General features: G+C 50.7%; 1 long non-coding RNA gene across 1 annotated transcript; it reads right to left on the reverse strand.

Moving 5' to 3' along the window:
* Positions 1 to 3,497: 3,497 nt before the first annotated feature.
* LOC139830798 (uncharacterized) lies at positions 3,498 to 3,975 on the reverse strand. Its single transcript, XR_011744275.1, has 3 exons — positions 3,909 to 3,975; positions 3,707 to 3,817; positions 3,498 to 3,623 (listed from the first exon to the last, which is right to left on the reverse strand). It is a non-coding gene; the product is annotated as an uncharacterized lncRNA (long non-coding RNA).
* Between the last annotated feature and the right edge of the window lie 5,137 nt (positions 3,976 to 9,112).

Consider the following 9,112-nt stretch of genomic DNA (forward strand, 5'->3'; position numbering starts at 1 on the left):
TCTACCTCCACCTTCATCTACACCACCACCACCGGTGGATTTCGATGTTAACCCGGAGCTGGCGGACAACAAGGAGTTGCTCCGCCTCCATAGAGGCATTTTTCGGCGATGAGTTAGTCGCGCTCGAGCGGCAAATGCCACTGCGGTGGAAGAGTCGCGCCTCCACCTCTAGGCGCAAAGGGTGGAGGAGCTGGCGACCCACACCTGTCATGGATCCCCCCTACCGGCTCGCACCGGAGCCGCATCAGCGCTGCTCGTGGGCACGTTGCTGCTGGTCTCTACCTTTCTCACGGCCTAACCGCTGCAATTGCTGATGTGCCTGCCCGCTTTCATAGTTTACTCGGGCGCCGGGTACGAGCCGTCCGGCTTCACCAGGCTCGCCGACGCCGCCGTGTACTATGCTACCACACGGACCATGTGCGTCCGTGCGGTAGCAGTCATGTGCCAAGTTTGTACTCTCCCTCGATGTGCTGCCATTGCCGCATCGCCGCCCATGAACTGTTGGTGGTGATGAGCCATGGAGAAGGTGGAGCAGAGGGAAGTGCAGAGACCCGAAGAAGGATGGTGGAGACGACTCGTTGTCGCCGATCGTTGGCCGTCACTACCTCGCTGTCACCGATGACATGCTGCGGGGCACTCATCCCTGACCGGCCGTCACTACCCCTTTCATCGCTCCCCAGCCTCCAACAACCCCCAACTCTTGTGTTTCCCATGTTCGGTACAGCCTCGGTGCCGGTGCCGCGACCGCCATGCATGCCCTAGATGCGACGCGTGAGATGCTTTCAATATGGGAGTTACCGGTTTGCATGGTTTATAACCCGTATCAAACTAGCTCAACATCTTTTATTGCAGTTTGGATGGTTAAGGCTGGTCATAGTGGGGAGTAACTTAGACTAGTAACATATGTCATGTTACTAGTCTAGGTTACTACCTTCATAGTGGGTAGTAACTTATACGTGGTGTCATGCATTGTATCACTTATTATGTTGTAGACTCATCTTGCTTTGAGGTGTGTGATGTTATGATAACATAGCTAGTTACCACCTCACTCTCTTTCTTCATTTATTAGCATGTCATGTCACCAGTTTGAGACCGAACTGTGTCCAAATTTAGCTTCAAGTTCATAGCATTAAAAGATAATTCATGGATCTGTACATGTGACAATGTAGAAGGACACTACCATACGTTTGAGCAACAACCAACCGCTGGTTGCCTGGTTGCATCCACCAATGACATACGGAGTATGATTATTTTTAGATTGGTTGCCTCCGCTGGATATTGATGTCGCGGACAACATCTCACCAAGACCATATGGCTGAGCCAACCGGCAACTGGAAGGAGAGAGATTGAACGAGGAATGCCTGCTCCCTATGCAATAAATGCATGCATGGTTTTAGTACTTTCCCTCCCGCCGTGTGCATGCATCTTTCAGTGTTGCGAAATTGAGAACTCCAAACAGTTTTGTGGGCTGACTGCATTCACCAGATGTGCACCAGTCCGTCCGGCCGGAGACGGCGAGGCCAAGATAAGGCCCAGACAACATCCAAGAGCGACCACGGCCTTTGTTCTACGCAGCACAAAATTGCAAGGTTGGTCGGAAAGGAGCTGAGGAGGACTTTTAGTCCCACATCGCCTAGAGGTGAAAGTTGATAGCACTTTATAAGGGCAGCTTTTGTAGACATGTAAAATGCTACAAACACACATAAGGCTGCAGTACATATAGCGCGTGCGCTCGCGTGAATATTCGCGACTTAAGACTTTGGACGCTTGGCGACGGCGCGGACTAGCGAATACAATCTATCTTTTCAGTAATTTTTTTGAAAAATCCAAAGTTTTTTTGGAAAATTTCGGACAGTAAATCCTTAGTTTTGAGGTTATTTCAGTCCGCTGGGAAGCTCATCATCGTGGGGACACTCATCGCCGACCGAGGAGCATGTTGGGGCTACGTCTCCGCAGCCCCTTTTGGCTCTTCTACTCGCACGAACGAAGGTGATCCCCGACGGCGCGGCGTCCAGCGGCACCACGTAGTTGCTCGTCGACGCCGCCGCCGCAACCGCCAACGGCCTCCTCCGTGGCGCGGTGAGCACGCGCACCCGGCTGCGGCGGAGGCAGGGCCGGGGGAGCGACGAGGGGGTGGGCCGCGCCGAGAGGAAGGTGGAGGCGGTGGCTTCCATGGTGGGCGGGGACGAAGGTGGGAGTTGGCGGGGCGTGGGAAGCAGGATGAATGGGAGGTAGGTGGTGCGATGAAGCTGGACTCTGCTGACGGTGACACTGCAGGTTGCAGCTACTAGTCGACTAGTAGTCACCACTCACCAGGCTTCAGGTAATTCCAGAACGAAAACCTCAAATATAACCTACAAGTCCACATAGCGCAGCTGGATCCATGTAAGTTTTAGAGTTTACACTACTCGAACTGGTATTTTAAGCTCTCTTCACCAATGATGCTGCTTCTGCCGTTCACGGTTTATGTTAGGTGGTGCATACTGAAGATACAGGCACTCAATCTAGACTGGGCTTTGCTTAGTTGCTTTAAACACTTGGTTGACTTTGCTTTCCGACGCGTTCTTCTAGCACCTTAATCCTCTCAGCGATACTGAAGCAAGAAATTTCCGAGGAACATGGTGAGTGCTCCTCCACACATTTTGATATTGATCTCCAAAGAACCAACTCCTCTTCATCACGTTCTTTCTGCACAGAAACAAATATATGTGCTCATTAGACACTAGTGGAAAACAGGCCTTTTGATCCGGGTGGTTAGGGCCTTTTGTCGCGGGCGGCCAGCCGCGACAAGCAAGGCGCGATAAAAGGGTGGCCTTTTATCCCGGGTCACTTACGACCCGCGACATAAGGTCCACCACGTGGCAGCCGCGGGGCGCGCAGGGCACAGGCCCTTTTGTCGCGGGCGGTATTACCACCCGCGACAAAAGGCCTTCTACGTGGCGCGCGCACAACGCTTCTGCTTTAGGGTTTGAGGGGTGCAGCACCCCGCCCCCCCCCCCCCCCCCCCGCCACCGACCGCCTGTTATTTCATTTTTTTCGTTCGAAAATAAAAGTTGCATATATTTGTACGCTACTAGAAGTTGTACACATTCATTCATTATATATATATATAGATCGATCAAACAAATATTGGAAGCAGAAGTCGATTCCCCTTACACATATTCGTAGGTTCCCTACATATATACATGGAGCTCACGATCGACAAACGGTACTAACGACCGTCTATTTGGAGGTAGAACAACTATCTGGACTAAACAAGCCTTTGTTGTTTATTACTTCTCTAACCAAAAGTCCCGCCACTTCCTCCGCGATTCCTAGTGCGTGTTCCTTTGGTTGGAGTCTGTCCCGCATGAAGTCGACCTATATACGAAAATGAGATGAGTATGACTATATCAGTCTTGATAACGAAATATTGATGATAATAAATAAAGTTGTGAATGTTATTGCTTACGTCGAATTTATTTCTGTTCTGCTTCTCGTTGGTTAACATGCGAATGGACTCGCAAACGTAGTATCCACATAGATTCGTCCCTTGTGGCTGCTGGGGGCACGCTACAGGAGTAAATGTTAGCTTCTTTGCAAAGGTAATGTCCTTATGAACATTCTTCAAAGCTTGCCAAGCCCTGCCAGGCAAAAGAATGATTGAATGAGTGGATAATTAATTGATATCTCACGAAAGATAAAGCGCGGCGATGAAGGAAATTACACTTGGAGCAACTTCTGCAAGTCCTGGAACCCGTCCAGGCCTCTACTCAGTGGGTCTCTTACTTCAACTATTCCCTTATCAGGTTGAATGTCTAGTAGAATCCAGTGGAAGCTGCACATGTTATGCATATATACGTCAGGAATTACACTTAACATCGAGTAAGAAAAATTGAATGTGCATAAAAGATCATTAAGACTCTCACTCGTAGTTGTAAGGAAACAATATTGAATCACAGAAATATTGCTGCCCCAAAAACCTTAGTAGGTTTCCCCGTTTCTTCGTTTATGCTTCACCGTTTCAACATGTATTTTATCTGGGTCAACAAACCCAACATTGATAATATTATTACTTTTGCACTCACTGATCTTCAGTCTGCAAAAGAGAACCCATAAGATATAATGAGTATATATATGCAATGAAAACGAACATGAACTGAATGAAAATGAACTTATATGTAGTTAACAACTTACAAGCAATAGCAACTCATGAGAGATTTGTCGAGGGCTTCTAGATTGAATAACTTCCATAGTTCATTCATCTCAATATGGATCTCCTCGTTTCGGTAGTAATATTCCCATGGTATACTCGCCACGATGTACATTTTTTTCTCCTTGCATGCATCAAGGTACCACTGATGCAAATTCCGCATATGTGTTGGCAGTTTATGCAGCTGCTCTCTGCTGACCAAGTCTTCCCCGTAGACAAATGTAGGAGCTATATCTGCAGTGGGTAGTGCATCATCTGCGGCACCAAACAATTCGTCCACGGTAACTCCACATTGAGCCGCTAGAGTTGCAGCTTCTTCCATATTGACACCACCACCATGTTCCTCGTACACCTTGGGAACATTAAACACTTTGAGTGGTGGGATCGATTGTTTGGGCTGAGCACCGAGGAGGGGAACTTCCTTTCTCTTTTTGCCTTTTGTCGTTTGCTTGGCCTTGAGGGGTGCACTTGTTGAACTTGACCTTTTCTCATCTGCACTTCTAGCTGATGATTTGCTCGTGCCAGCAATGTCCTTCTCCTTAGCCTTTTCATCCTTCTTTTGGTCAATTACCTTCGCAAGAGTGCGTGTATAGTCATCCTTCTTCTCGTGTAACTCATACTGCGATGGTGTGTTCAGAAAACTAGTAGCATATTCTATTTGCTTCTCTGTGTATGGCTCTGGCGCTGGAGGTTTTGGCTTATGGAAATGATCATAGTTGTGTTTCGCAACAGCGGCCGCATTTTCCTCGACAGTAAGATCCCAAGGACGGGGGGGAGGAACCTTTGGTACTTTTGGGAGGGGCGACCTCTTGGGGACAGGACTCTTGAAACGCTTCCGGCTGGGTGCATTCCGAGTCTTAGTGGGCGGAGGCGGCGGCGCTGGAGATGGAGATGGAGTACCGATGTCGTGGTCGACGTCGTACCCACGGGGTGATGGTGTCGACATGTGATCAGTAGGAGGAGGTGATGGTGGCCTGCGATCACCTGGAGGAGGTGATGGTGACCTGCTGGGACGACCGGTACTAGGTGCTACCCAGCCTGGCAGCCTGATGTTCTTCTTTTCCCAGAGAATGATTTCTCCCAGCACCTCTCTGAGTGTAAGCCCCCCATCACCTCCAGGGATATGGAGCTCCAATGTCTCCCACTGCGGGACAACTGAATCCACCCCGACACGAGCATAGCCAGCTGGAATCGGATTGCCATGCCATGTTGCCGGCTCACCTTCAGGTCCAAATGCCGGTAAGACATAGCCGACCGCCACCTTAACAGAAACCTTCCTGAACACCTCATGGAGATCACAAGGTGTTGTCTCCTTGATTCCATCCAAGGGGTCGCCAGGACCGGCATCTATCATCATCCGTGTAGGAGGGGCCTCCGAGTCGGCCACGCTGCTGTCTCGTCGCTGAGATATTTCAGCGGTATTATCTGGCGGGCGCTGTCCTTTTAGTTCATTTATCTCCCGCTGCTGCTGCTGAAGCTCCCGCTGCTGCTGGTCAAGTCGGCGTTGGAACTCGGCCATCCGGTCATTCTGCACCTCCAGCTGGCGTTGTTTAGCTCTCGCTCGGCTTCTATAAGTCTCCGCGTCGGCCGGAAACCCAAGCGACCACGGAACACTAGGGCCGAAGCCTCTTGTTCGTCCTCCCTTCTCAGGATTACCGAGGACAAGCGTCAGCAAGTCTTTCTCTCTATCGGGAGCAAACTTTAGTTTTCCCGCCTTTATATCTGTCGTCACTTCAATCCATTTTTGCCTGGGTACCCTAACCCTGGTGTCACTTTCAACAATGTTCCCTGTCTTCATGTCATACTCACAGCCATGCGCGAGGAACCAATTTCGAGCCCTTATGTCCCATCCTTCTCGCGTGGGTTCTGGAGTGATCCCGTTCAGCTCCATCTCAGCCTCTTGTGCATCCCACTTAGGCATGGCTCTTCCGTAGCCCCCTCGCCCCGTATGATGGTGATATTTCTTCTCGCTTGCATTCTTCTTGTTTTTCGCTGACAGGTTCACAGCCTCCTCTCGATTCTTTGTACCTCACAAATTCTTCCCGCTATGCTCCTGCTTCGCTAGGTAGTTCTCGAATCTTGGAGGCTTCTTGTCTTTCTTATAATTTTTCCATAACCGGTTCTTATACGCCCGGAAAAGTTCCCCCATCTTCTTAAGAGCCCATTTCTTCACTAGCTCTCGCTGCTTAGCATTCTCAGACTCCGATCCCAAATCTGGCAAAGTGAAATGTGCCATGAGGTCTCTGAAAAGTGTGTCCTTGTACCTATCGGCAACCTGATTTTCGGACACATTCTTCGTCTTGTTCCATTCTCGACGAGTGATCGGGACACGATCTCTAACCACAACTCCGCACTGATTTTTGAACTTCACTCCGACATTCTCGGGTACCACCGGTTGGCCTTCCGGTGATATAACTTCAATTGTGAAGTGGTCTTTCTTGGTCAACTTCTTTGCCGGGCCTCGTTTCTCTATCTTATCTTCGGAGGCCTAAGAGAATACATATAGAATTGCATTAATGCCTCTATACTAATGCCTCAATACATATGTACATATAGAATTCCATTAATACCTCGTCACCGGAGCCGTCGTCGGCTTCTCCGTCACCGGAGCCGTCGGCTTCTCCGTCACCGGAGCCGTCGGCTTCTCCATGACCGGAGCCGTCGGGTTCTCCATGACCGGAGCCGTCGGCTTCTCCATCACCGGAGCCGGCTCGGTCGGCTTCTGTACCATCGCGGATTATGTCCGCGAATATGTCTTCCTGTTCCAAGTCCCGTTCGAATTGATCCATTGTTTCTGCAAAAGAATTAAATCGATAAGTAAATGTTCAAACACAAACCAAACCCTAACCCTAATCAAACACAAACCAAACCCTAACCCTAATCGGCGACACGTGTTTGCGAGAGGGAGAGGGTGTCGGCGACGCGTGTTTGCGAGAGGGAGAGGGTGTCGGCGACGTGTGTTTGCGAGATGGAGAGGGTGTCGGCGACGCGTGTTTGCGAGAGGGAGAGGGTGTCGGCGACGCGTGTTTGCGAGAGGGAGAGGGTGTCGGCGACGCGTGTTTGCGAGAGAGAGAGAGAGAGAGGGTGTCGGCGTCGGTTGTTCGCGAGAAGGGAGAGAAGAGGGGAGTTGCGGCGTCGATGGTTTTCGCGAGAGGGAGAGGGGTGTCGGCTAGTGTTCGCGAGATGGAGAGGGGTGTCGGCGAGTGTTGTTCGCGAGAAGGGAGAGAAGAGGGGAGTTGCGGCGTCGATGGTTTTCGCGAGAGGGAGAGGGGTGTCGGCTAGTGTTCGCGAGATGGAGAGGGGTGTCGGCGAGTGTTGTTCGCGAGAGGGAGAGCGGTGTTCGCGAGAGTGTTTGCGTCGGTTGTTTACAAGCTAACTAATATAAAATTTAAATTAATACAAAATTTAATCTAACTAACTACAAGATTTGAATTAATACAAAATTTAAACTAAGTAACTACGAAATTTGAATTAACTATCTACAAAAATTTAAACTAACTAACTAATACTAAATTTAATCTAAATACTAATACTAATACTAACTAACTAATACTAATTAAAACTAAATACTAATACTAATACTAACTAACTAATACTAATTAAAACTAAATACTAATACTAACTAAACTAATACTAATTAAAACTAAATACTAATACTAACTAACTAATACTAATTTAATCTAACTAAAACTAAATACTAATACTAACTAAACTAAACTAATACTAACTAACTAATACTAATTAAAACTAAATACTAAAAACTTAATGAAAAAAGGCCGGGGCATGGGCGCCGGCCGGCACGGCCGCGGGGCGGCGGAGGGTGGCGGCTACCTCGAGGGTGGCGCAGAGGGCGGCGGCGGCCGAGGGTGTCCCAGCTAGAGAGGAGGCGGCGGCGGAGGAGGCGGCGGCGGCAGGAGGTGGCGCGCGCGGGAGATCTCGTCGAGGTGGCGCGCAGAGGCGGCGCAGAGTGGCGGAGGTGGCGCAGAGGGCGGGGGCGGCGAAGAGGCGGCTCAGAAGTGGCAGGCGGCGGCCGGAGGCGGGGAAGATGGCCGGCGGCGGCGGCGGTGGATTTCGGCAGCCCGACGGCGCGATTTCTGCTAAGGAAAATGGCCTCCGGTGTCGCGGGTGGGGGCTCCGCCCGCGGCGGTAGGTATTTATACCTAGGGCCTTTTGTCGCGGGTGGGGGCTTGACCCGCGACAAAAGACCCCCTTTGTCGCGGGTCAAGCCCCCACCCGCGACAAAAGGGGGTCTTTATCGCGGGCCGTGGCTCGACCCGCGACAAAAGGGGGTGGGAGGGGGAGGCGGCCGATCCGCGTGAACCGCATCCAACGGCTCCGGCCGTTTGAATCCAACGGCCTGGAGCCGTTGGACGCGGATCAGGCCTGGACCGTTTTTGTTTTTCTGTTTTTTGTTTTTCTGTTTTTTTGTTTTTCTGTTTTTTTTAAATAAAAACTATTATTTCAATAACTTTTAAATGGTAACTCAAAAAGAAAAGTGTTATATATGAAAATTGATCAGAAAAATCCAATGAACATGAATATGACATCCATAGAACTATTTGCATCTCGCATATATAAATGCTGACACGTGCCTCGCCCCGCCGACGCCGGCGTGCGACGTGTAGCCACCGCTGACACGTGGCTCACCCCGCCGACGCCGGCGTGCGACGTTTAGCCACCGCTGACACGTGCCTCGCCCCGCCGACGCCGGCGTGCGACGTGTAGCCACCGCTGACACGTGCCTCACCCCGCCGACGCCGGCGTGCGACGTGTAGCCACCGCTGACACGTGCCATGCCCCGCGTGCGCTATATAGAGCGACGAGTGCGGGCGCAACCACACGTCGCCACGGTACCGCCTCCGCTCATTCATCTCCGGGATGCCTCCATGTCGTCGAGGGGCGTCCGGTTTCCGTGGCGTT

Source organism: Lolium perenne, chromosome 4, assembly GCF_019359855.2.
Source record: "Lolium perenne isolate Kyuss_39 chromosome 4, Kyuss_2.0, whole genome shotgun sequence".
NCBI lineage: Eukaryota > Viridiplantae > Streptophyta > Magnoliopsida > Poales > Poaceae > Lolium > Lolium perenne.